Source organism: Ambystoma mexicanum, chromosome 4p, assembly GCF_040938575.1.
Source record: "Ambystoma mexicanum isolate Mex_15411 chromosome 4p, UKY_AmexF1_1, whole genome shotgun sequence".
Taxonomy (NCBI): Eukaryota; Metazoa; Chordata; class Amphibia; order Caudata; family Ambystomatidae; genus Ambystoma; species Ambystoma mexicanum.
This window is the reverse complement of record NC_090927.1, coordinates 881,028,285-881,055,107: the sequence shown is the minus strand read 5'-3', so window position 1 is coordinate 881,055,107 and position 26,823 is coordinate 881,028,285. Positions and strand designations below refer to the sequence as shown.

General features: G+C 47.2%; 1 long non-coding RNA gene across 1 annotated transcript in view; it reads right to left on the bottom strand.

Annotated features, from left to right (window-relative positions):
- Nucleotides 1-319: 319 nt before the first annotated feature.
- LOC138453518 (uncharacterized) overlaps nt 320-26,823 on the bottom strand; it is a 141,417-nt gene continuing 114,913 nt past the window's right edge. Inside the window, exon 2 of the long non-coding RNA XR_011260451.1 lies at nt 320-3,768. This is a non-coding gene — a long non-coding RNA (uncharacterized lncRNA). The remainder of the gene's footprint in view (nt 3,769-26,823) is intronic.

Sequence of the window (26,823 nt, the reverse complement as noted above, 5' to 3'; positions counted from 1 at the left end):
ATGTCCCTCGTGATCTGTATGCCCAAATATTTCAATTTAACATTTTCTACCATAAGGCTAATCGGGAGAATCTATCTTTGTGGGCCTGTGTGGTTTCGTGCAGGGGGAATAATATTGCATTGGCTTTATTTATTTCCCTACTAACCCTGCATGAACACGCAGGCATGGACGGGCAGTCTATGGCCCTATTTAAGGATCAGGAAGAATGTGCGACGGTTAATTAGGCGTAAATAGTGTTTGTGCCCTCCCCGTCTTTCTCATGCAAAGGAACAAAACTGACACACCCCTGATGGGGAATGAGGCAAAGAGAGCAGGCTGCGAGAGTTCAAGGCAAAATTTATATAAGTTAATGGCATTCAAGAACTCTGTTGCCTCTGAGAGCGTTCTGACCAAATTTAATGTTACAATACATTTTATAGGACAAATGACGCAACTAACATAAGATGCTACATTGGTCCCGGATTGGACAGTCCATATGGTGCCCAAGGTGTGGGTGGCATCTCTTCCTCCGGGTTGGCTGCTTCGTTGGCGGGAGGGTGGATGTCAGGCATCTGTGCTCCAGGTGGGTGAAGGTCAGGTCGCTGTGAAGCAGGGTGGTCACTATCTAAGCTAACATAATATATTCTCAAAATACATGCACTAAATAATAATCGTTCGTAGTGTTTGAATAATTCATCATGTCCCTATAAAATTCACACGTATATCTATACTATCAATTACATTGGATTATAGAGGCTTTAGGTTAAGGGTCTTGACCGTCATAATAATACTGGTTGAAGTTAGGGTCTGCGTTCATAAGAATCTCTGGTATGTGACATTTATTAGTGGTAGACACCGATATACTGCAGCAGGAGTCTAATGTTAGTTGGGGATTTGTTGGGTGGGCATCATGGCTTGGTCAGTGATCTGGCACATGAAAGGAATACCTTGCAGGGGCACAGGGTCACAATGGCAGTAAGTTTCCACTGGCGACGGTTCGGGGGCAAGGACACGTTTGTGGAGATGGACGAGCTATGTGCTTAGCTCAGGCTGGTTCACATGCAGGACAGTGATCTCAGAGGAAGAGTGATGTGTTACATTTATTATTTGTTGCAAGCACCTCCGGCTTCAGCGTGAGAATGGAGCCGCAGAGTTTTCCAGTCAGAGTGGGAACGATGGTGGGGGCCATGTGCCCTGTGCGTCTGGCCGTTGCGAGAAAGGGAGGAGAAGCATTTTGTACTATCGCAGTCAGGCCTAGTCATCACGATGGAGTTGAAAGGGGTTACAAAAATGGATGCCCTGTGTCCTGCACAGTGGTCCCATCTACGCGAATGTTAACCGAAGTCGACATCGCATAAGGGCGAGGGGCGTACCCATCACTGGTGGTACTTGGTCCGAGTTTTGTACTGAGAAGTAAAGGACGCGAGGGGCCTGATGGCCGCTCGCTCCCACACATTTCCCCCTTTTGTTACATCTGAAGTAACAAATTATGACACTTTATTTCTTTCATTCTCCCTTTGGTAGTACTCAGCTTCAGTAACTGCTTCTTCCCAGGCTGGGGTACCCTTTATTGGCATCCATGCTCTGCATACACTTCTCAAGCTATTCCCTCTTCTTGCATATTCATCTGGAGTGCATGTTAAGTATATCCCACCATCCCGTCCAGGTCTACCCATACCTCGTTATACCTTTGCAATTCTGTTGGTTCCTTAATTGTGGTGTGGTATAAATTATCAACCGTGTCCCCCTATTGCCTGTAGATGGCAGTCATCCTGTATTTTGGAGTGTTATGTTCCCCTGTTTGTATTTGTGCATCTATCATAGTTGCTACCGTTGTCGGTCGGCCCATTGTTACCATCATCATATTTGAGGTAGGCATACTTTTTGCACAACACCGGAGTCCTAATTGGCACACGCAGAAGAATAGTAACACAAAGACGATGATAGGAACGAGTATTTTCATCATCACATTTACCCATGATGGTGTCCAGCTGAACAAGTTGTCGAACCATGTGCTTTCTTCTGCTCCGCCCTCTGTTCTCATCCTCTCTCCTAAGTTGTGAACTGCTGTTATCACATGTGAGAGTGTCCCGTTATCTGCATCTTCAGATGGCACGAATGTGCAACACGCCCCCCCCGATTATTCGGCAAACACCACCGTCCATCGCCGTGAGGAGATCTAGAACATATCGGTTTTGCATTGTCATTAGGCGCAAGGCACGGAGCTCTATTTTTATAACGTTGAATCATTCTTCAGTGTAGTTGGCCAGTTGGATTAGCTCCCAGCACACTATTTGTAACCATTTGGCATTTGCTCGTGCTTGGAGCCCTGGTGCTAGGAGTGATGCAAAAAATGTCTCTGCGGATGAGAAGAGCTTGTATTTTTGTGGGATCTCAGCAAGGAGTTTTGATGATTCAGACGAAATATAGTTGGATGATGCTGTGCTAACTTGTGTTTCAACTCGTGTTCTGACAACAGTTCATAAACTGGAAGCTCTGTGCTTACTTGTTGGGGCACTGTCAATGGGTCAGCCGATTGCCCTACTGCCAATCTGCCAGCCGATTGTCCTGCTGCTCCTTGGATATGGCTTTCTGGTATTACCATCAGGGCTGTATGGAGGGTGTCTAAGGCACAAGTACCTTCCCAGGATGCAGGTAGATGCAAGTAGGCTTGTTTGCCACAAATCCAGTACATGTCCACGAGGGCTGCGGTGCACTTCTTTTATCCATTGGAACGTGTCCTCAGATTGTCCCCGTAGTGCTTCTGCTTTGCATTCGATAGTTTGATTGTGCTATTTGTTTTCTGCATACCTCGTCCTTTTTATGACAAGAAATGGTTCTCTAAGGCAGATTAATCCTTGACGCCGGCTCGTGCATGTCCTCTCACTTTCCAGCCTTTCTAGGCTGACGGTGTGTGGCTGGAAGGTGCTTTTTATCCTACGTAGAACTAAGTGAATCAAACATTGCACCTTCGACAAGGGCACTTCCTGTGGTACCAACATTTTGGGTGTCCCTGATGCATGTGGTATGAGTGAACAGACATAGCAGCTTTCATTTGTTGCTTGCTTTGCCATAGCACTCATGTCCGAGTACCATTTGTTAGATTGATCAGGGTGGCTGGGGTCTTCTATTTCATCTAGCCCCAGGTCATGATAAATGTCGTATTTTCTCCTTCCTACCCCCCTTTTTTCTCTCCTTTTCCCTCCCTCCTTATAGCTTCTCACTTTTTGGTAATGTATTGGGAACATTCCAGCTCACGCAGTATCATTGCTGTTGAATATGGCATGTGTATACTCATTAGTAACAGCAGCGTAATATGAGGTAGGTTCTAGGGTTGTCTGTGCATGCATACATGTGTTGGCTAAGTTACTCGGCCAATAATAGTCGCCATCATATTCATTTGATTCATAATCATCACTCATATTTATTCCAGGATGTAACAAGGAGACAATTGTTGGATTAGTAGGGGCGTGTTCTGAAGGTTGTGTTACATTTGTATTGTTAATACTAATGATATATGTTTCTCCCCATATTGTCTTTACTCCAGTCCATATTAGGCTTGAACCTTCTCATATCAGCTTAGCCCCGCCCCCCCCTTGTGCATGTCATTAACTAGAGACAAGAGAGTGTAGTACTAGGCCATGAAGAACAAAATCACAGAAAGCAAAACAGCAGCGCATTTCAAAACACATTCTACATTGCAAAACTTATTAGCCCTAATGGTATCCCTATTGCTATCTAGTATTGATGTGTTCTCCGTGAATGGACTTCTTTGGGCCATTTTGTCACCTGGAGGGATGATATAAATTTGTTAAGTCACCAGAATATGTACATTATTTATATATTTACACTTCATGTTTACTCATTGTTTTTATTACGGTTGCTGCACCTATTATTAATATGCATTTTTGTGTCATTCGCTTCATCCTCTCTTTTTTTTTGTAGCAAGAGAAAGATATAGTGATAAATAGGAGGGTGAAAAGGAAAAAAAAGATAGAGACGTAGGGTGAGGCAAATCAGAAGACACATCATTTTCTTTGCTCCTTACAACTTTCTTTTTATTTGATCAGTTTGTCATTGCTGCTCAACCTCACTTGTAGTCCCACTTGCACATTCCTGTTCGCTCTGAGGGAGTGTACTATCGCGTGCCATCCTCACATCTGAGAGGTGCACCCAATATTTCAGTCCCTTTACTTTCACTGCAGTGGGCGTACCATAAATCACTTCATAGGGGCCATGAAACCTTGGTGAATTCCATCTCCTGACAAAACTCCTCACATATACCTGTGCACCTGGCATCAGCGGCCCAGTTGGGCTATCTGTGGCTGGCGTGGTAGTATCAGCTGCCACATTTTCAGTAAAAAGTGGTGCTATTTGCCACGCTATGCTGCGTACTGCGCGTGTCAAATGAGTCAAATATTCCTTGAATTCTTCCCACAGCACTGTGGCAGCCCTGTGTGTATCTGATGCTCTCCTAATCGGGGAGAGTGGTGTGTGTATTCGCCTCCCTGTCACAATTTCATGGGGGCTCAAATGGTGGTCCTTGCAGGGTTGCGTTCTGAGTTGGAACAGTGCTAGGGGTAAGCAATATACCCAGTTTTTGATAACTTACTCTTGATCAGGCCGTTGATCTTTTCCACCACTCCATTAGCCATCAGATTATAAATGGAACACAGTTTGTGCTTCCCCCCCACGAGTGACGTCACTTCCTTGAAGAATTCATTCACAAAGTATGTGCCATTGTCTGACCGTATCACATCACATATTCCCCACCGGGAAAACACTTCTCGTACTAGAAACTTTGCTGCACACTTGGCATCTGGGTGGGGACATGGACCAGCCTCCACCCACCTTGAAAAAGGACATACTACCACAATTAGATACCTTGCCCCATTACATCTCTCTCCCATATTGGCGTATTCTATTTGGAGTTCCATAAATGTCCCTGCTGGCCATGGCAAAGTACCTCGTAATGTCCTCAATGTCATCCCTGAATTGTATGTTTGACATGTTGTACAATCTATGATAAATTATGACAAATGTTCTTGTAGGTTGGGGACAAACCAATGTTCCTGGATGTCTGCAGCAATGTGTTGTTTCGCTACATGGGCTGGAAAGTGCAGCTGTTGGAATGCTGGCTCTAGTAATTCTACCAGCATCACTACCTTCCCCGTTGTCTCCTGTCTCCAAATGAGGTCTGTGGCTGATTGTTTGCGCCCCAGCTTGCTCCACAATTTCGTGCTCCTCCGGTTGTGCTCTCCTCTGTAGCTCTATTAGCTGTGCTATGGGCGTGTTACTATAGGCTTTTTCTAGTGGCTCTGCGGTAGCTGCTTTTACAATGCATTCGGTGGCTGGTATATTGAAATACGAGGCCTCCTTCGCTGCTGCGTCGGGTGCTGCGTTTCCCAATGAGATTGCATCTGTGTTGTTGGTATGGGCTTGGCATTTTACCACTGCCACTACCGATGGCTCTGCCAACGCCTCTATTAATTCATTTAATAGCGTGGCGTGCTGTACTGGTGAGCCATCTGCTCGTCTGAACGCTCTTCTGTGTCAGCGTGATAGTCCTGAATGGACAGTGGTAGTTGCATATGCTGAATATGAGTATATAGTCACTGTGCATCCTTTGGCTGTACGTAATGCTTCAATTAATGCGGTTAGTTCAGCCGCTTATGCAGAGTAATGGGACGGGAGGCGCTTTTGGACGATTGTGTCATAGCTATCTTCCTCCATTCGTACTACTGCAATCCCTACATGCTTATCCCCTGTTTCTGGGTTTATTGATGCTGAACCATCTATGAAATATATTTCTCCTTCCTTCAGGGAGTTTTCACTCGCTTTGGGGATATCATCACCCTCCCCCTCATAGGCGGCACAATCGTGTTCCTGCATGTCCTCCATTGTACATGGCTCTGTAATGAATGTGGCTGGGTTTACTGTTTTACACCTGACCACATGCAGGTTGGGGCTTGAAATTGTTATCTTATATGCGGTTGCTCTCTGTGTTGTCAGGGTTGATTTTGACCGCTCAAGAATCGCAAATAATGAATGCTCTGCATACCACGTTACTGAACATCCCATTACAATTGTGGCACTTTTTTGAATGGCGAAGGCCGCAGTTGCGAGGGCCTGTTCACACGCGAAGTGACCTTGCATCACTGCATCTAGTGTTCCACTGTAATAGGCCAATGGTTTGTGGCCTAATTAAGTTTTTTGCATCAGCACTGCTGTCATCAGTGTTCCATTGCAGTGGGAGAACAAGAAAAATAGTCTCTCATAATGTGGGTTCACGAGGACTGGGGCATTAGCCCGAAGTACTGAGCCATCATGTCATGTGCCCATTTTATTTGGGCTCTACTTTTTTGCGCTTCTTTTAATGCCTGCAATAATGGGCGTGTGTATGCTGCATAATCAAGGGTCCATGCTCGGCAATAGTTACATATGCCAAGAAATGTTTGCATGTCCTTCACTGTCTTTGGCATTATTATGTTACGTATAGCAGCTGCCCTATCAGGGGTTATTCGCTTTCCATCTTTCAATATCAACTGTCCGAGGTATACAACCTCGGCCAGGCAATAATTTTCCTTTATCAACCTTGTACCCCTTGGTAGCTAACACATTTAACAGTGTTATGGAGTCTTCTCTGCACTTTTCTTCTGTTTTGCTACAGACGAGTAAATCGTCTACGTATTGTATAATGGTGCTCTCTACATCTATATTTCCAATGTCTTCACGTAGTACCCTGTTAAAAATACTTGGGCTTTCACAATATCTGTGAGAGTCTGTGGGAGTCTGTGATATTCATATCTGTTATTTACCAGTGTGAATGCTGTGAGATACTGCGATCCTGGGTCAAGTGGTATGGAGAAGAAGGCATTCTTCAAGTCAACCACAATAAAACATGTAGATTCTTTGGGTATGCTGCACAGTATTGATGCCGGGTTAGGCACTAACGGGAACTCTTTTTGAATGACGTCATTAAGTGCACAGAGATCTTGGATCATCCTCCATGGCCCTCCTTTTGCTTTTTTAATCGGGAAGATGGCTGTGTTACACGGGGAGTTTGATGGTACTATGATACCTTGGTTCAGGAGTGCATTTATTGTCTCTCTAATTCCTCTGCTTCTCTGGATATTGGGTACTGTTTCACTCTTGGCGGTATGACACCTGGTTTAAGTTTTATCTTTATTGGTGTTACTTCATTTAATAACCTTAATCATGGGGGCCTGTAGTCCAAATTTCTGATGCTACCTTTGCCATGTCTTCCTCAAATATTGTTGGAGGGGCATTAACACTAGTGTCATGATGCCTACACCCGGGCATCCGGATCAAGCCCATCAGCCCCGGGAGCAGGCATCCAGACATTTACAAAAAACCCAGCAGCCCCAGCTAGGGGCTGTCTGGGTTCAGTCCTGGCGCCGTAGGCACTAGGCTCATAATAAAAATCAGTCCTGGTGCCATAGGCGCCAGGCTCAGAGACATTTCTTACCTCATGCAGACCATGCTGCAAATAAATCCAAGCCAACGTGAGGCCTGGATGGGAATACTTTACTACAGGGACTATTTTTTACTCGGGTGTGGTCCTGGGGAACTTCTTTCCTGGGACTACTTTGGAGGCTATTTAAACCACACCCGAACAGCAGCACATGCTTCGTGTTATTCTGCATCCAGCAGTGTGACTCTCACCGTGCCTGCAGCCAGCATCCAGTCTTCTGCCACGCCCGCGTGCCTGCAGCCAGCATCCAGTCTTCTGCCACGCCCGCCTCGAATCTGGAGCTCCTAGAATAAAGAGGAAGAAAAGGACAAGGTTAGACAACAAACTTATTTCAAATTCCTCACCTGATTCTGGATCCATTTCATCTCCCGACCTGGAAAGTACATCAGTCCTGCATGCGTCGCTTCGCCAGCTCCAGCACGGCGCCATACTCACCAGTTCTCACAGCATCTTTCGATCCGGCACTGTCTCCATCATTTCTTCGCCGTACTCCGGCACCTAGGGGCACAAGAATAACAAGGTGAGCCAAGGGAATCAACAAATACCTCTTATCACCATAGACTTACCTGATTTACCACCGGCGGTATTATTCTCCATATCTTCATATGCCGCATCTGTAAAGAGGGAGAAAAACAACACGTTAACGCATGCAATAGTTACCGGACAGCATTGGGTAACACAGACTCTTACCTGAACGCCAGCAGTAGCTATGAAACCTTCTTCTCACAAACTCAGTTGCAACTTAAGGAAGGAAGGGGACAAGAGTGAACATCGGGCACATTGAACTCTTTGAACTTGATGCTTACCAACCTGGGACTTCAGAGTCAATGCTTACCGGAACTCTCCCAACGCCTTCAAACCAGTAAAGTAACTGGTATCTACGCGCCCCTGCAAGACACGCAAGATGGAGAGCTCATCTTTTACAAACATAAGGTGAGGTTACTAAGTGGATATCGGAGGTGATTAGTGGGGGAGAGCGAGAACAGTTGGGAGGCCCTCACTAAAACCCGCAGTTCGTTAATCCCTGTCTCCACTTGCAGGAAAATACTTCTTCGGGTCCAGCAGACAAGACTAGGCGGGCCAGTGCAGACAGTCATCTCTGCACTACACATCACGTTGACGGAGACCGCAGCTGTTCGGGTCCGATCGACACCCCTGTGGGGTCCAGGTGAGCGTAACAGAACACAAAGCCTTTCTAAAAATACCCACCCGGGTGTTATGGAAACCTCGGAAACCGACCAACTGGCCCAATTATTGGGGGAACTTAGGGTGGAAGTACATGCCGCTCACCAAGAGACTAATGCCCTCAGGAGAGAACTGATTGTCTCAAAGGAGCGCACTGATGATCTGGCTAGGCAACTACTGCAAAACCAAGCTGGGCAAACGCCCCTACCTGGATATGGGGGAAACCTAACCCCCGTTTTATCAAGCAATCCTGTGCAAGTGGTTTTACCAGGAAATATTCTGTTAGCTCCACCCGAACGCTTTGCTGGGGACCCCAAAAGGTTTGCTGTGTTTATGAACCAATGCCGCTTGCACTTTTTATGCAGACCGGGAGCCTTTCCAAATGACCAAGCCAAAGTAGCCTTTGTATTGTCATATCTTAGTGGCTGCGCAGCGGATTGGTCCATTCCGTTAGTCAACCAGGATGATCCTCTTCTCCGGGATTTTCAGAGTTTTCAAAGGAGCATGGAAAAACTATTCGCCAGACACTCACAGGGTCAAGCCCTGGACAACAAACTTTTATCCTTACGACAGGGTAACCAGGATCTGCTAACCTATATTGCAACCTTCAATAGGTTGATGGTGGAAACCGGGTGGCAGGAGGAAAAACGAATTACATTGTTTCATCGTGGACTTCTGGGAGAACTCAAAGACATCTTGGCTCAATTTGTGAACCCACCTCACGATTGCACAGAATTTATAGACTTAGTGGTCCAGCTAGACCACCGACTTCAGAACCGAAAGACTGATCGAGCTAAGTTTGAGAATCGGGTATTGGTTAAACCCAACGTTGCCCCCAAAGGAACAGATGCATCTGAACTATGCAGATCAGGGGTTAAAGGACCCTTAACTCAAATGGAAAGAGAAAGAAGACGATAGATGCAGTTGTGTCTGTACTGTGGAACCTCAGGACATTTTCTACAGGATTGCCCTACAAAACCACCCAAGAAGGTGGTAGGAGTTGCTGATAAAAGCCACATAGAGCCTGATTCGGGAAACGACCACGCCCGATAAGCGTAGAGGTCCGCTTGCCGAGCTTAAAAAAGGACACTCAGACCTCGCATCTGATCATGCCAATGGTCCTACTTGATCCCAGGCAGCCATCACGTATGCACGCAGTAAGGGCATACATAGATAGCGGGGCCGTAGGAAACTATATGGACCACGAATTGGTGTCAAGGATGAATCTACCTCTTTGCAAAAAGACCACTGCGGATGTCATCACCACAGTTGATGGAACTGAGATTGCCTCGGGGCCTGTAACTCATTCCACTACAGAGATGACACTGTTGAGTCAAGATGGGCATCAAGAGACTATTGTGTGTGATCTAATCAAAGCCCCACAGTTCCAGATAATACTGGGGATGCCATGGTTGGAAACACATAATCCTTGTATAGAATGGCGAGAGAAGAGAATAATCTTCCCGGATTGTGCACACACCTGTTACCCGGAGAAAACTTTGAACAAAGGCCTGGCTACAGTCGTTAACCCAATCGTGCAGTTACCTCAGGAATACCAAGGATTTCAGGATGTTTTTCAAAAAGAACAGGCCAATACATTACCTCCTCACAGATCATACGATTGTCAAATCGACCTCCTACCCGGTGCACAACCCCCATGCAGTAGAATCTACGCCCTCACAGAGCCTGAAAATCTTCACCTACGGCAATACTTGGACCAATACCTTGCTAATGGCTTTATTCGTCCTTCCAAGTCTCCTGCATCCTCAGCTTTATTCTTTGTGCCAAAAAAGGAAGGTGACCTTAGAACGTGCATAGATTACCGCGCATTAAATCAGATTACGGTAAAAAACCGATACACATTGCCTCTGATCCCCGAATTACTAGACCAAGTAAAGGATGCTTGTATCTACACTAAGTTAGATCTCTGAGGGGAATATCATGTTGTACGTGTCAAGAAAGGTGATGAATGGAAGACTGCCTTTCGCACCAAGTACGGATTATTCGAATATCAGGTGATGCCCTTCGGGTTGTGCAATGCACAAGCAGCCTTCCAGTATTTTATGAACGATGTCCTTCGTGAACTCATTGACGTCTGTGTCGTCGTATACATAGATGATATTCTAGTGTACTCCTCCTCAGAATCAGACCATGTTAAGCACGTGCGTGCAGTCCTTGAGAAACTACGCCAGCACAAGTTATATGCAAAATTGGAAAAATGTGTTTTTCATGCTACGGAAGTTGAATTTCTTGGATTTATCCTGACTCCAGAGGGAGTCCGAATGGACTCTCGAAAGGTGGACGCAATTCTCAAGTGGCCATCACCCAGTTCAGTCAAAGGGGTACAAAGCATGCTCGGATTTGCTAATTTCTACCGCAGATTCATTCCGGACTTCTCCCATGTTGTACACCCCATCACAGCACTTTTGCGAAAAAACAAACGCTTCTTGTGGACCGAAGAGGCTGAAAAGGCCTTCCAAGAGCTGAAAGCGAAATTCACATCAGCACCTGTCTTAAAGCATCCACGCCCTGAGCTTCCATACATAGTAGAAACTGATGCATCCAGTTTAGCCATGGGAGCTGTCCTGTCCCAGAAGGATCCTGAAACCGGTCAATTTCACCCAGTAGTGTTTTCGTCCAGAAAGTTCTCAGCACCTGAGTTAAACTATGCGATTACCGATAAAGAGCTATTAGCTATCAAATCCGCCTTTTAGGCTTGGCAGCACTACCTTCTTGGTGCCAGGCATACCATTACTGTAATCACTGATCACCGGAACCTGCAGTATTTAAAAACAGCCAAAGCCCAATCATTGCGACAACTTCGATGGGCATTGTTCTTTGCCGAATTCGATTTCGTGATCACTTATCGACCAGGCCGCAAAAATGGCAAAGCAGATGCCTTATCCCGAATAGGGATGGGAGAAGCATATGCAAACCTGGAACTGGTGCCAATAATTCCTGAGCAAAGAATTCTTGGCATAACTACTCTACAGACACTAGAAGATATTCATTCAAAAATCCAACAACTCTTCGATCCAGCAACCCTGCAGGACTGGGTAAAGAAAGGCCCGGACTACTCAGTCGTCAATTACCTATCTTACCATCAAGGACGACTATTTCTACCACACAAGGAAATACAAGAACTAGTCATCTCCAATTACCATCACACCCTGATGGAAGGGCACCCAGGTATCGCAAAAACTGAAGTGAAAATTAAGAGACAGTTCTGGTGGCCCACTGGGCGAAAAGACGTAAAGTCATTTGTGATGTCTTGTGGCATTTGCGCCCAAAACAAAAGCCAGAAGAAAAAACCCGCTGGCCTTTTACAACCTTTGGCTATTCCACCTACACCATGGCACACCTTGTCTTTCGACTTTATTACAGATCTACCTCCATGTAATGGATTTAACACCATCCTAGTTATTGTGGATCTTTTTTCCAAGATGGCCCACTTTATTCCTTTAAAAGGATTACCTTCCGCTTCAATTTTGGCCAAGGAGTTCCTCGAAAACATTGTTCGAATACACGGATTTCCTTCCGTATTGGTCTCTGACCGAGGCAGTCAATTCATTTCACAATTTTGGAAGAAATGTTGTCAATTGGCGCAAATCGATGTGAGGTTATCAACCAGTCACCATCCCCAGACCGATGGTCAGACGGAGAGGACCAACCAGACCCTTGAACAGTACCTACGTTGCATGCTGCACCAGACCGAAAGCAATTGGAAGGATATTTTATGGATTTCCGAATATGCATACAATAACTCAGTACATTCTGGAACCGGACAAAGTCCCTTCTATACCATATACGGACATCACCCTCGAACCTCAGAACTCGATTCGCCTCAGCACTTAGAAATGCCTGCAGTTAGTCATTTACACTCTACTATTACACAAGCATTTAAGGAGGCAACAGAACATTTGAAACAAGCAAAAGAGAAATATAAGAAAAAAGCCGATCAATATAGAAGCGATGCTCCACGATATCAGATTGGGGATCAAGTTTGGCTGGTTACAAAACACATACCTCTAAAAGGAACTCAGACTTTTAATCCTAGGTATTTGGGACCTTACACTATTAAGGCCATTATCAACCCGGTGGCCGTCAAGTTGGAATTACGCTCTAATATGCGGATCCAACCTGTCTTTCATGTTTCACTTCTGAAACCAGTTCAACCCAGGACAAGACTTGCCAAACCACCTGACCCCATCCGAATAGATGGAGAACCTGAATTCGAGGTAAAGAATATCCTGGACTCTAAGTTGGTTAAATCAAGACTTTTTTATTTAATCGACTGGAAAGGTTACGGACCACAGGAAAGGTCATGGGAGCCTAGTGACCACGTTCATGCACCTCAGTTGGTGAAGAAATTCCATCGGAACTTGGGGGGGAGTGCTGTCATGATGCCTACCCCCGGGCATCCGGATCAAGCCCATCAGCCCCGGGAGCAGGCATCCAGACATTTACAAAAACCCCAGCAGCCCCAGCTAGGGGCTGTCTGGGTTCAGTCCTGGCGCCGTAGGCACCAGGTTCATAATAAAAATCAGTCCTGGCGCCATAGGCGCCAGGCTCATAGACATTTCTTACCTCATGCAGACCATGCTGCAAATAAATCCAAGCCAACGTGAGGCCTGGATGGGACTATTTTACTACAGAGACTATTTTTTACTTGGGTGTGGTCCTGGGGAACTTCTTTCCTGGGACTACTTTGGAGGCTATTTAAACCACGCCCGAACAGCAGCACATGCTTCGTGTTTTCTGCATCCAGCAGCGTGACTCTCACCGTGCCTGCAGCCAGCATCAAGTCTTCTGCCACGCCCGCGTGCCTGCAGCCAGCATCCAGTCTTCTGCCACGCCCGCCTCGAATCAGGAGCTCCTAGAATAAAGAGGAAGAAAATGACAAGGTTAGAAAACGAACTTATTTCAAATTCCTCACCTGATTCTGGATCCATTTCATCTCCCGACCTGGAAAGTACATCAGTCCTGCACGCGTCGCTTCGCCAGCTCCAGCACGGCACCATGCTCACCAGTTCTCACAGCATCTTTCGATCCGGCACTGTCTCCATCATTTCTTCGCCGTGCTCCGGCACCTAGGGGCACAAGAATAACAAGGTGAGCCAAGGGAATCAACAAATACCTCTTACCACCATAGACTTACCTGATTTACCACCGGCGGTATTATTCTCCATATCTTCATATGCCGCATCTCTAAAGAGGGAGAAAAACAACACGTTAAGCATTCAATAGTTACCGGACAGTGTTGGGTAACACAGACTCTTACCTGAACGCCAGCAGCAGCTACGAGACCTTCTTCTCACAAACTCAGTTGCAACTTAAGGAAGGAAGGGGACAAGAGTGAACATCGGGCACATTGAACTCTTTGAACTTGATACTTACCAATCCCACCTGGGACTTCAGAGTCAATGCTTACCGGAACTCTCTCAACGCCTTCAAACCAGTGAAGTAACTGGTATCTACGCGCCCCTGCAAGACACGCAGGATGGAGAGCTCATCTTTTACAAACATAAGGTAAGGTTACTAAGGGGATATCGGAGGTGATTAGTGGGGGAGAGCGATAGCAGTTGGGAGGACATCACTAAAACCCACAGTTGGTTATTCCCTGTCTCCACTTGCAGGAAAATACTTCTTCGGGTCCAGCAGACAAGACTAGGCGGGCCAGTCCAGACAGTCATCTCTGCACTACGCATCACGTTGATGGAGACCGCATCTGTCCGGGTCCGATCGACACCCCTGTGGGGTCCAGGTGAGCGTAACAACTAGCCACAAGTGGGTTGTGTACCTCTCTGTACTGGATCATGATGTCACATGGTATGCTTATTTCCATTATTATCTCTCCATCATCTTCGTTGTCGGTGAATAATTTTTCATCAGTTAGGTCTCTTAACATTACGTTTGGATCTATGCATAGCACACCTCTCCACTCGCACCCATGCGTATCCAGGCCTATGACCACCATACGTTTGCTCAATACCTGAACTGCCTCGATGTCTATGGACATTATCGCGCCTGGTACGACATCCGTATTTACAATTGGGCGGAATATGAAGTCTGATGGTGTCCTCTATTCTTTTCTCGTTATCTCGGGTACTACTCGGGCTAACACTTGAATGCCATAGATAAACATGTCTATATCAAAGGGTATACCTCACACCACAACTTCATTCATCATCGTACTGATCATTAACATTGCTCTCACTGGGCATACTCCTGGGGTGGAACACACTATTCCCTGCTCGGTAAACGAAATGGTCATGTTCAACTTACTTAGCAAATCTCTACCCAGCAAGTTGATTGCCGCGTCTTTGTGGTACAGTAAGGGTGCGTGCACTGTTTTACCCCCCACTGTTATATCAAGATCTTTGGTGTAAGGAACTTTTAAAATAGCCCCAGAGAACCCCTGTGTTTCCAAATTCCTGCCTGAGAGCGGAAACCGCCTTTCCATAAGACATGATTTTTCCGCTCCCGAGTCTACCATAAAGATAAACTGCTTATTTCCTATCTCCGACCCCACTAGTGGTTCCTCTTCAGCACGTAGGGTGGTGGATAGGACTGGACACGCAAGTGCTCCCTGTGGGCTGTCCTAGTCCGTGTACCTTTCTTGTCTGGGCACTGAGAAAACATTATCTCCAACTACTGTTGCGCCACGGAATGGTGCAGGTGCACCATGTGCGGCTATTGCGAAACTGTTGCTGCTGGAATTTCCTACAGTGTGTTGTCTTGCCATGGGCTGTGATGCACTGTGATGTGGTTGAGAGGGTGGTTGTCTTTGTTGTATTTGGGGTTCGTTATGACACTGGTCCTGTGGTCTTCCCCCTCCCATTGTAATCCATAGGGGCTACCTGGGTGTGGGCTTCCCCATACCTGTTCATTGTCCATGGGTGGTTGCCCTTGGAAATACCCTGAGGGCCGCATTCTGCAATCCCTTGAATAGTGTCCCCATCTTCCACAGTTCCAACATGACCCTTGCTGTCCTCCTCTCATCCCTTGGCCACCAAATCCTCTATTCCCCATGCCTCTGAACCCCTCTCTCTGGCCCCGGTACCCACCTCATCCTCTTGCTGGCCTTTCTTGCCACTGTGGTCCTCTGTGTTGCTCCTCTCCGTTCCACGGTCCTTGTTCTCCTGCTGCCCACAGCGCTGCTATTCCCACTGGCCTGCTTGTCGCACTTTCATCCCCTCGTTCTCTCTATCTGTTGCTACGTTGGCGTGTATGGCGGCTACCTTCATTAATTTATTCTGTACCAGTGTCGCTTCATCTGCCAGTCTTTTTTGTGCTATCTCCGTTTCTCTCGCTTTGATCCACCTACAATGGTGCACAATTATACTCTGAATGTCAGGCCAACCCTTGGCTTCTATCCCAGATATCTTGTCCAAGGCCTTCTGTACCTCCTTCGGGAGCCCTTTCTTGATTATAAAATAGAACAAGGCGGTTGATTGGTTTCACGCCGTACCAGTTTTGCTTCTCCACAAGTCTTGCACTGCAATATGAATTCCATAGGATCCTCGTTCTCCTCCATCGTACATTGCATTACCAAATGTAAATCTGGAATATCTGGAAATGTGCGCCACAATGCATCCTATACTTGTGCTCGAACATTGTTGAAGGGCGATCCATCGTGGCAGTCACAACTCATTGTTACTCCTGGGAACCCCGCCTTTTCCCACACAGCGTCTTCTTGATCACCGACGGCGGACACTAGAAAACTTTTTACATCACCTATCGCTAACGGTACTCCTGCCGTGTTCTTCTCAAATGTATGTATCAATTTCCCTGCTCCTCCCGCAAGTGGGGTGAGGAGCTTCAACAGGTTGTTTTTGTCCATCTGGGCCCACGGAATATAGTGTGGCCTACCTGCTCCTTTGTGTATCAACGGCATCTGCAACTTATGCTTCTTTCCTATTTTACTTACCGTCCCTCTCTTTGTCTTACCTACCAGCATATTCCCTACTCGCTGCCTTAATCTACCCTGCCATCGTGGGGGTGAGCGTGAATCTAATAGCCTCATTACACGGTAGGCGGTAGGGATTTAACGTTACTGGTAGCATAATACCGGTAACGTTAAATCCCCATGCCAATCACGACCTGGCTCACCGCTATTAGCGGCACCGCTAAGTACAGTGCCACTAATAGCGGGCAGGCCACGTGCGTGCGACCCTCCATCCCGTAAATAACGCCATGCCGCTTATAGCACACCATCACAAGGCGAGCGGACATGGTAATAGCGGCATGGTAAAGGCCCCCAAACCCCTTACCGCCATGATGCTAATACCGGCATCGCGAACCACCCGTTAATAGAACTGAGCATTGTTGCCACCTGCCACAGGTGGACACAATCAGCACAGGTGGAGGCAATGGACACTGTGGCAGCTCAAAAGGAGCACACCACACCCCTTCCCACACCCCTTCCCACACCAAGATGGTTCCAATACTGGCAGCATTACATGGCCTAGAGGACCTCATTGCAGTGCTGCTGCTACAACAACAGGCTGCACAAAGGAGACGCAGGAGGAGGAGGAGGGCCAGACAGGCACAGCAAGCACCACCACGCCACCTATTCATACCACAGAGGCACCCACCAATTCCCAGGATCAGAGCCAGTCCATTCAACCTAACACCTGAGCAGATACACACCCTGTACCGTCCGGACCGGGACACCATCACCAGCATCGTGGACATGATACACGACGACATTGTGAGCCTCATAGACATCAGAACTGCCATCCCCCCTCTACTGAAGGTGGTGTCAGTGCTCCACTTCCTGGCCACAGGAACCTACCAGCATACAGTGGGGCAGATGCATGGCATCTCCCAACCAGTATTCTCACGCACACTGAACCAGGTACTCGATGCCCTCCTGAAGCATGCACCCAAACACATATCCATGCCACGGACTGCCCAGGAGATTGCAAACACCAAAGTTAGCATCTATACACTGGCAGGCATTCCAAGTTGCATTGGGGCCATCGACTGTACACATGTGGAATTGGTTGTACCACATCATAATGAAGTAGTGTACCGAAACAGGAAGCAATTCCACTCAATCAATGTCCAAATGGTATGTGACGCAAACAATATAATCACACATTGCTGTGCCAGATTTCCCGGATCTACCCATGATTCCATGGTCCTGCGGAACTCAACTATACCCCGCTACATGGAGCGACAAACGGCACAACGTTCGTGGCTACTTGGTGAGTAGCAGGGCAAACACATGGCAGTGTGATTGGGGGGTTGAGAGATCCTCCAACTGGGTGTGCATGGGGGGGGGGGTTGAGAGATCCTCCAACTGGGTGTGCATGGGGGGGTTGAGAGATCATCCAACTGGGTGTGCATGGGGGGGTTGAGAGATCCTCCAACTGGGTGTGCATGGGGGGGTTGAGAGATCCTCCAACTGGGTGTGCATGGGGGGGTGGAGAGATCCTCCAACTGGGTGTGGCCTCTAGTCCGTTGCACAAATGCACATACAGATGTACGCTAATGGGCATCTGTGAGGGCAGCAACATACTTGGGATGAACTGACATGCAAGTATATGGCACACGACACAGCTGCCAATCCAAACCCATTGACATTAAAGATCAATCCTCATCCACATTGCACGACACTCCACGCCATGGAATGCACATATGACATCCATGACATCAACATAGTCATGCAGCATTCCTACAGCACAACATCAACAATGCATTGTGCCCTTGGATGCATGCATTGGGACCCCCCTAGCCATGGCAATGCACCACAAACACATGGCACCACTGAGGCGTTGCCTCTCACCATGGCAAGATCAATGTCGGAAGCACTGTACACCACCAGTGTGGTACCAAATCTGCCTGGCCACAGGGACACCAATTACCTGGCCTCACCCAGGACATGGGAATTACTGTAGGAGGCATCAATGGGGCATGTCTAGTTGCATGCTTGTGCTCACCTTTGCACAAAGCAGTCACACAGACCATATTCATGGATGCAGTTGAATGTGCACATGATTCTCAATGATGGGTCAAAGTATGTGACATGAACAGGCCACACATGTGCTGAAAAGTAACAGGAACCCATTCCTCCCCCCATATAGGTGATGCCGGCTATCCCCTGAAGAGGTGGCTCCTCACACCTGTACGGAACCCACAGAACAGGCATGAAGAAGAATACAATTGTGCCCATACCCGTACCCGCCTTGTCATTGAGCAGACTTTTGGACTTCTGAAGTCACGGTTTAGGTGCATAAGTAGGTCTGGTGGCGCACTCCTATATGGCCATGAGAAGGTGGCAAAGATCACCACGGCATGTGTCATGCTGCACAATATGTGTATGAGACGGAATGTGCCACTGCCCCCTGAGGTTGAAATGGAGGCACCTGATGAGGATGATGATGGGGATGAGGATGGAGGTGAAGGGGATGCAGGTCATGCAAGAGGGGATGGCCAGGAGGGACGCGCTGTGAGACAGCATTTGATCAACCAATTGTTCTGAGTTACATGTAGTCATACTGTCACCTGTATATGGCTTGTGGGGCACTGGTGTCGGTTTGTTAGCTCACAATGGACCTTGGCATCAATAAATTGATCATACACAATGAAGGAGTCCAGGCCTGTGTTCTGCTCAAACAACTGTTTATTAATGAACGAAAACAGAAAAATGTGCAACTCCCCATTCATACCGCCACCGCCCACAACTGTCCCATCACACCCTTCCCCCCCACCCCCCACAACTGTCCCATCACACCCTTCCCCCCACCCCTCACAACTGTCCCATCACACCCTTCCCCCCACCCCCCACAACTGTCCCATCACACCCTTCCCCCCACCCCCCACAACTGTCCCATCACACCCTTCCCCCCACCCCCCACAACTGTCCCTCATAAATCCTCAACAATGCATGTGTTCTGGCATGCACCAAGGTCAATGGACGTTCACGCCCTATTGTTCATTACCAGGGCCAGCATTTGGGGGCTGGCTGGAGGTGCACCTGGTGGTGCGTGAAGACCGTCTCAGTGGACTCGTCTGCCGCGAACTGCAGGTTGAAGAGGTGGCAGACTGTCCTTGTGTAAATTGCCGCTCCATTGCATCTGTGATGGGGGTCAGCACCTCCCGAACGCGTGTTAGCACGCCACACAGCCTGTCCGTGCAGGACTCCATCCCCTCCCTGGAGTGCCTGGATATCTCAGCGAGGTCAGCCCTGAGACGGGCAACCTCCTCCACATGTTGACCGACAAGGACTGTTAGAGCCTGCTGGCGCTGGATGACGGTGGCCAGGTCAAGGGCAGTGGCGGCCTGTGGTGGTGTGTCTGGTGCGCATCCGGATGCCTGCCGGTCTGCAGATGCCGGCTCTGGGGGGCTACTGAAGGCCGCTAATGACTCGTCAGCAGTGACGTGTGAGCCAGGTGTGGGGGCGGGGGATTGCTCTGGGGTTACAGCAGGGCTTGGGGTGTGCATGGGCAGATCTAGATACGTGGGCTCATCCACGTCGGACAATGGCCCAATTGCTGCAGCCTCCCCTGCCGAACTGGCTGCAGCTGAGGGTGGACCCTCGGTGGCGGGGATTTGGGGGGGGGAGTGGACCTCTGGAGCCGGGGCAGTAGGGTGTTGCTTGGCACTGGCAGTGGTGCGCAGGTCTTGTTGTGGAGGCTGCAATCGGGGCCCTGGCCCTTTTCCCCTGGATGTCATTGGGGCATCCTCGCTGGGCTGTGGCCTTCGCTTCTTTTGCACAGGGGGTGCCTGGGTAGCTCCCTCGCTGTCTGAATGCGACCCTGTCGGGGACAAGAAGGGGGATGTCATTGGTTATGGTCGCATTTACTCAATGCAGGCTACATCATGATTACTTTTAGGCCCATTTCACAATCATTGTGGAGGATGCAGGTGAGGTGTCATTTCAGTGCCTCATCCATGCAGTGTTGTATGTGGCACTTGGCTCTGTTGATGTATGCATGTGTGGGTGCTGGGCCAAACAAGCAGTGATCCCGGGCTGACATTTGTGGGGACCTGTACATTCACATTGCATGCTTGCATCAGTGCACTTACCTCCATCAGATGTGTCTTGCACGCCGTGCTCCATCCTTCCGACACCCTCAATGCATTCTACCCCAATGAGGTTTGCACAAGTCTGTTCCCACTCCTTCAACTTGATGGGAGACCCTAATCCTCCAGCAGTGGCAGTTTTGTGATTCTCGGACAGGATCATCCTGACCCGGAGTCTCAGGTCGTCCCATCTTTTTCGGCAGTCGCGTACGGTGCGCGTGCTGCTGCCAACGGCACTCACTCTGGTTGACACTTCCTCCCAGATGGCCTTCTTCTTTAGGAGGGTCAACTCTAATAGCGGTCACCGATATTTGCATGCTGCGCGAGGGCAGAAGTGCTATCTGCACCTTCGGGGAGGCCGGTAAGGGACTTTTTGGTCACTTTAGCGGCATGGCGGTAGGGTCATTAACGGCATGGCGCAATGCTCGTGTCCGCGTACTCGTAATGTTGCGCTATTAGCGCCCTCTTGCGAGGGCGGACACGTTAATTGCGCCATGCCGCTAATTTACGATTTTTACTGCACAACGTGTAATGAGGCCCGTCATCAAAATGATGTGGCAGTGGGGATCCTACAGCCGCTACTCCTTCCTCGTATTGGTCGAGATCACTCCACACCTCCTCTACTTCTTCTTCTTGCTCGCCATTCTCCTCTTGTCCTTCCCCTCGCTGACTTTCTGGGGTGGCTAGGCGTATGATTCTCACTGGTCTATCATTCAGATGGAACAGGAACTCTCCCGATCGCCATTCTTTTTCTCGCCCTTGTGATGTGGGTACTCCCTGAGACAATACGGAATGCACCGGCTCTGGCATCGCTTGGGCTAATTCCCCTGTTGCACTTAGCGGGGGTGTGTGATCTGCTACGGATAACGGTGGTACTTCCCCTCCCCCTGGTAGCATTTGGCCCCTGTCACACAGTGCCCTTAGCCGTGTTATTTCCATTTGTGCATGCGCTAACTGGCGGTCTAAATCTCTGGTTAATCGCGCTAAGTTTACAGGGGGTGCGCTTGTCGGGCCATAAAGGCCTCCTTTGTCACATGGTGGTGGCGCTGTGGCTACCGCTCCATTTGAGGGAGTGGGGGTGGGGCATGCTGGGATATACAGAGGCTCGCTGTATCCTACTGCCGGTCTTGTCATTAAGGGGTATATTTTGGTCATATCGTTCTCAACTGTGGTCATTGTGCATTCACCCTTTGGTGTTTCACTTACCTCTCCCTGTGTTTTCTGTTTTTCAATTGTTTTTTCTTTATCTACCTCTGCTGTAGGGGTAACTTCCTCGAACATTCGCCACAGATCGAATACTTCTCTTCTGTTCTGCAGCTGTTTTCCTTTATATTTTGCCAACAAGTGTGTGGATACTAGATCTAACACCCTTTTGTCAAATGACCCTCCCACTGGCCAGATTCGTGTCACGATGTCCCCCTATATCTCCGTCACCCATTGATCGTGGTATTTTTGTATCTTGTCACTACATAGTGGGAGGTGTTGGCAAATGTGAGCTAATGGTGTTATTCCCCCTATGATGGTGTTTCTCTCTTCGCTTGTGTGTGTGCACTTGCACCCGATCCTTCCTCTAATTGCACCTTTCAACCACCCTTTGCTTTGTTATTGATAAAAAATATATTAAACGTTTCTCAATTATTGGCAGTTATTGTGCATCAATATACAACGTTACCTTTGTAATCATTGCATTTCCAAGTTCAACAGTTCACTTTCGTATATATAACCCCTTACCAACAAATCATTTACAACATTTTGACATACACGACAATAATGGACAAAAAGAAAAAGACATATAACACATAACATGCACATGCACTACCCGCGTGCTTTTATCTCCCCCTTGTTCCCGTTACTGAACACTTTTTACCCTTCCCCGTTTTACCTGCTCTTCTCATTCACTCCCCACCTCTTACACCCTCTTACTCTTTCCCCAGAATTCTTGCTTACACAGCAAAAGAATATTCTAAATAACTACTCCGAATCTACTCAATATATGAAACTCCTACTATTTTCTCTTTATCTCCACTTATTTATCTGCACTGGACGAGACAATGCTACGCAGCGCCGCCTTCTACCCCGTTCGGGCTAGGATACCTCTTCTCTTCTTCTTCTTACCTCTCACAAAAACCTAATGGCCATACAAAGGACAGATCAGAAAAGCCTCAGCATCACTCACACAGTCCCTACTCTTGGCTTTAACCCACTATCATCTGTTCCCCATTATCTTTCCTTAGGAACCTTCGCAACCGGCACTCACGTGTTCAGTCAGGTAATCCGAGGGTCACCGTTCACAGTCTGACCCCAGTCAACCAAGCCGTGGCCCACCTCGGCGAGCAGCTTTTTCAGTTGGGTATTCGTCAACCGGGAACCCTTGACCCTTTCTCGTAGTGCACACAGGCTGGTCGGCCGCGGGGGCAATGGTTTTGCTGGGGGGCGTCCCGGATCTCGCTGCACGGTGCGGGCCTCGAGGCACCTCTCCAAATCACGTCGCAGAGGGTCACCAAATGTTTGTGCCCTCCCCGTCTTTCTCATGCAAAGGAACAAAACTGACACACCCCTGACGGGGAATGAGGCAAAGAGAGCAGGCTGCGAGAGTTCAAGGCAAGGTTTATATAAGTAAATGGCATTCAAGATCTCTGTTGCCTCTGAGAGCGCTCTGACCAAATTTAATGTTACAATACATTTTATAGGACAAATGACACAACTAACATAAGATACTACGTTGGTCCTGGATTGGACAGTCCATATGGTGCCCAAGGTGTGGGTGGCATCTCTTCCTCCGGGTTGGCTGCTTGGTTGGCAGGAGGGTGGACGTCAGGCATCTGTGCTCCGGATGGGTGAAGGTCAGGTCGCTGTGAAGCAGGGTGGTCACTATCTAAGCTAACATAATATATTCTCAAAATACATGCACTAAATAATAATCGTTCGTAGTGTTTGAATAATTCATCATGTCCCTATAAAAGTCACACGTATATCTATACTATCAATTACATTGGATTATAGAGGCTTTAGGTTAAGGGTCTTGACCACCATAATAACACTGGTTGAAGTTAGGGTCTGCGTTCATAAGAATCTCTGGTATGTGACATTTGTTAGTGGTAGACAACGATATACTGCAGCAGGGGTCTAATGTTAGTTGGGTATCGTTGGGTGGGCATCAAGGCTTGGTCAGTGATCTGGCACATGAAAGGAATACCTTGCAGGGGCACAGGGTCACAATGGCAGTAAGTTTCCACTGGCGAGGGTGCGGGGGCAAGGACACGTTTATGGAGATGTACGAGCTATGTGCTTAGCTCAGGCTGGTTCACATGCAGGACAGTGATCTCAGAGGAAGAGTGATGTGTTACATGTATTATTTGTTGCAAGCACCTCTGGGTTCAGCGTGAGAATGGAGCCGCAGAGTTTTGCAGTCAGAGTGGGAACGATGGTGGGGGCCATGTGCCCTGTGCGTCTGGCCGTTGCGAGAAAGGGAGGAGAAGCGTTTTGTACTATTGCAGTGAGGCCTAGTCATCAAGATGGAGTCGAAAGGGGGTACAAAAATGGCTGCCCTGTGTCCTGCACAGTGGTCCCATCTATGCGAATGTTAACCGAAGTCGACATTGCATAAGGGCGAGGGGCGTACCCATCATTGGAGGCACTTGGTCCGAGTTTTGTACTGAGAAGTAAAGGACGCTCCCACACAATAGTAACCCGCATCTTAGCATTTGAATTTGTTTGGAATTGTTGCTGGGGATTATATGTACTTTAGAACTGTTTTAACACTGTTTTGATTTTGTTTTTAACTTGTGACAAATATAAATAATATTTCCTGAAATTGCCTGTGGGATAGCTCTTTTGTTTTTGTGTGGAGCACATTGCTATATTTTACCATTATATCCACTGTGAGTAGAAGTAGCGACTAAGTCGCAGCACACACGTGGAAAATCTTGTAGAAACTACAATGCCCTGAGAATTTGTAGTTCCTCGGTGCCCATTTCCCTACTAACCCTGCGCGAACGCGCAGGCACGGACGGGCAGTCTGTGGCCCTAGTAAAGGATCAGTAAGAATGTGCGACAGTTAATTAGGCATAAATAGTAACCAGCATCTTAACATTTAAGTATTTGAATTTGTTTGAAATTGTTGCTGGGGATTATATGCACTTTAGAACTGTTTTAGCACTGTTTTGATTTTGTTTTTAACTTGTGACAAATTTTAATAATATTTCATGAAATTGCCTGTGGGATAGCTCCTGTGTTTTCGTGTGGAGCACATTGCTTTATTTTACCATTATATTCATTGTGAGTAGAAGTAGCAACTAAGTCGCCGCACACACGTGGAAAATCTTGTACAAACTTCAACTCCCTGAAGGTTTATAGTTCCTCAGTGCCCATTTCCCTACTAACCCTGCGCGAATGAGCAGGCGTGGCGGGCAGTCTGTGGCAGTCCGTGGGCAGACTGAGCGGACAGACGTGCTGTAAGTAAACTTTGTATTAGGATCTGTTTCTTTTTCTTATTTCCTTATATGAGTGTTACTAACGTATTCACGCTATAAGTAAGGCCAGAGAACAACCGTACGCTCGCTGTCTGGAAGTTGAACAGACTACGTAATAAAACAAGTATTAATAAACACACGGTCAATACACCAGTCAACCTGGATCATAAATGGAAATGACCCCAAGTGGCAGCCCAGCCATTATTTATCACACTAACCAGGGAAATATATAACTTATATTGTCCAAAGCTCCTAATCATACCACAATAATAGATGATCTCCCTTCATTCAAAATTTCTCAAAAACCAACTACTCTAATTAAAAAGAATTTGGCTCCTAAGAAACTAACGATAGTCTTATTAAATACTAGATCCCTTGTAAAACACATGGTTCATATTCACGATTTTGTCCTTGAACATAATGTGGATTTCATGTGTGTTACTGAGACTTGGCTTAGTGACGCACATGGCCCCACCATTGAACAGGTAACACCTCCTGGTTACTCTTTCTTCGGTAAAAACCGAGAGGAGGGCACCAGAGGTGGCGTAGCAATTATATGCAAAAAAGAACTAGGAATTTATCAAAGTAAAATGGAATGTGTAGGCTGTGACCTCCTACATGTTAAATTGCTTGCCGACTTTAATCATAGTATTAATTTAGTCTTAATTTATCGCCCTCCACGTGAATCCTCTAATTTTAATGATGATTTTGTTGATACCATTACACCTCTGTTGAATACAAATTCCGCTGCAGTGATTTTGGGTGATTTCAACTTGTGGAAGGGACATGCTAAAGATAATAGAGTTACTGATCTTGAAAAGCCACTAAATAACCACCAAATAACAATTCACAATAATGAGCCCACGCATACGAAAGGACATATTTTGGATTGGGTAGGAAGTGGAAACATTCTAATTGACAATGTAATTACCACGCCATGTGTCTGGTCGGATCATTTCCAACTACTCCCCCCAGGAAACACGAACCTATGCACAAAGCGCTTGGTAGGAACATGAAGGCTGTTAACTCATCTATCCTCTCAACATGCCTAGAGGCCATAATGAATACAACTAAGAACTCCAATAGCCCAAAGTCCTTATTAGTATTTATAATGATGAAATCCAAAGAATGTTAGATCAGGTCGTCCCCTTGAAAGTCAGAATGGTGAGAGATAATCCAAACCATCATAGATGGTTTACTCCAATGTTGCCAGAATTAAAAACAGCTAAAAGACAGGCGGAACATACCTGGCTAAAAGATAACTCGCTGGAAAACTTAGAAATTTGGAAAATCAAGGAAAAAGAATACAAGATGAAAATTGTAGAGGCTAAACATAACTTCTACAATAATCAAATCACCCAAGACTGAAATCAAACAAAAGAACTTTTCGGATTCCTGATGTCGTGGGAAAAGCCTGCCAGTATAAGTCCAGTCATTATACCTACGAATGACGACTGCAAAAATTTGCAGAAAGCTTTTGCCGATAAATTAAAAACTGGCCAAAGAAAATTCTCCAAGAATTAGCTAAAATAACTCCTACTGTTACCTATAGGGAATCTAGTCATAACAGTACTGAGGAGGCACAGTTTAATCTTAAAACCACCTGTAAACAATTAGCTGATGGAGAGCAACCTACTCAACAACCTCAGGCTGAGTTCA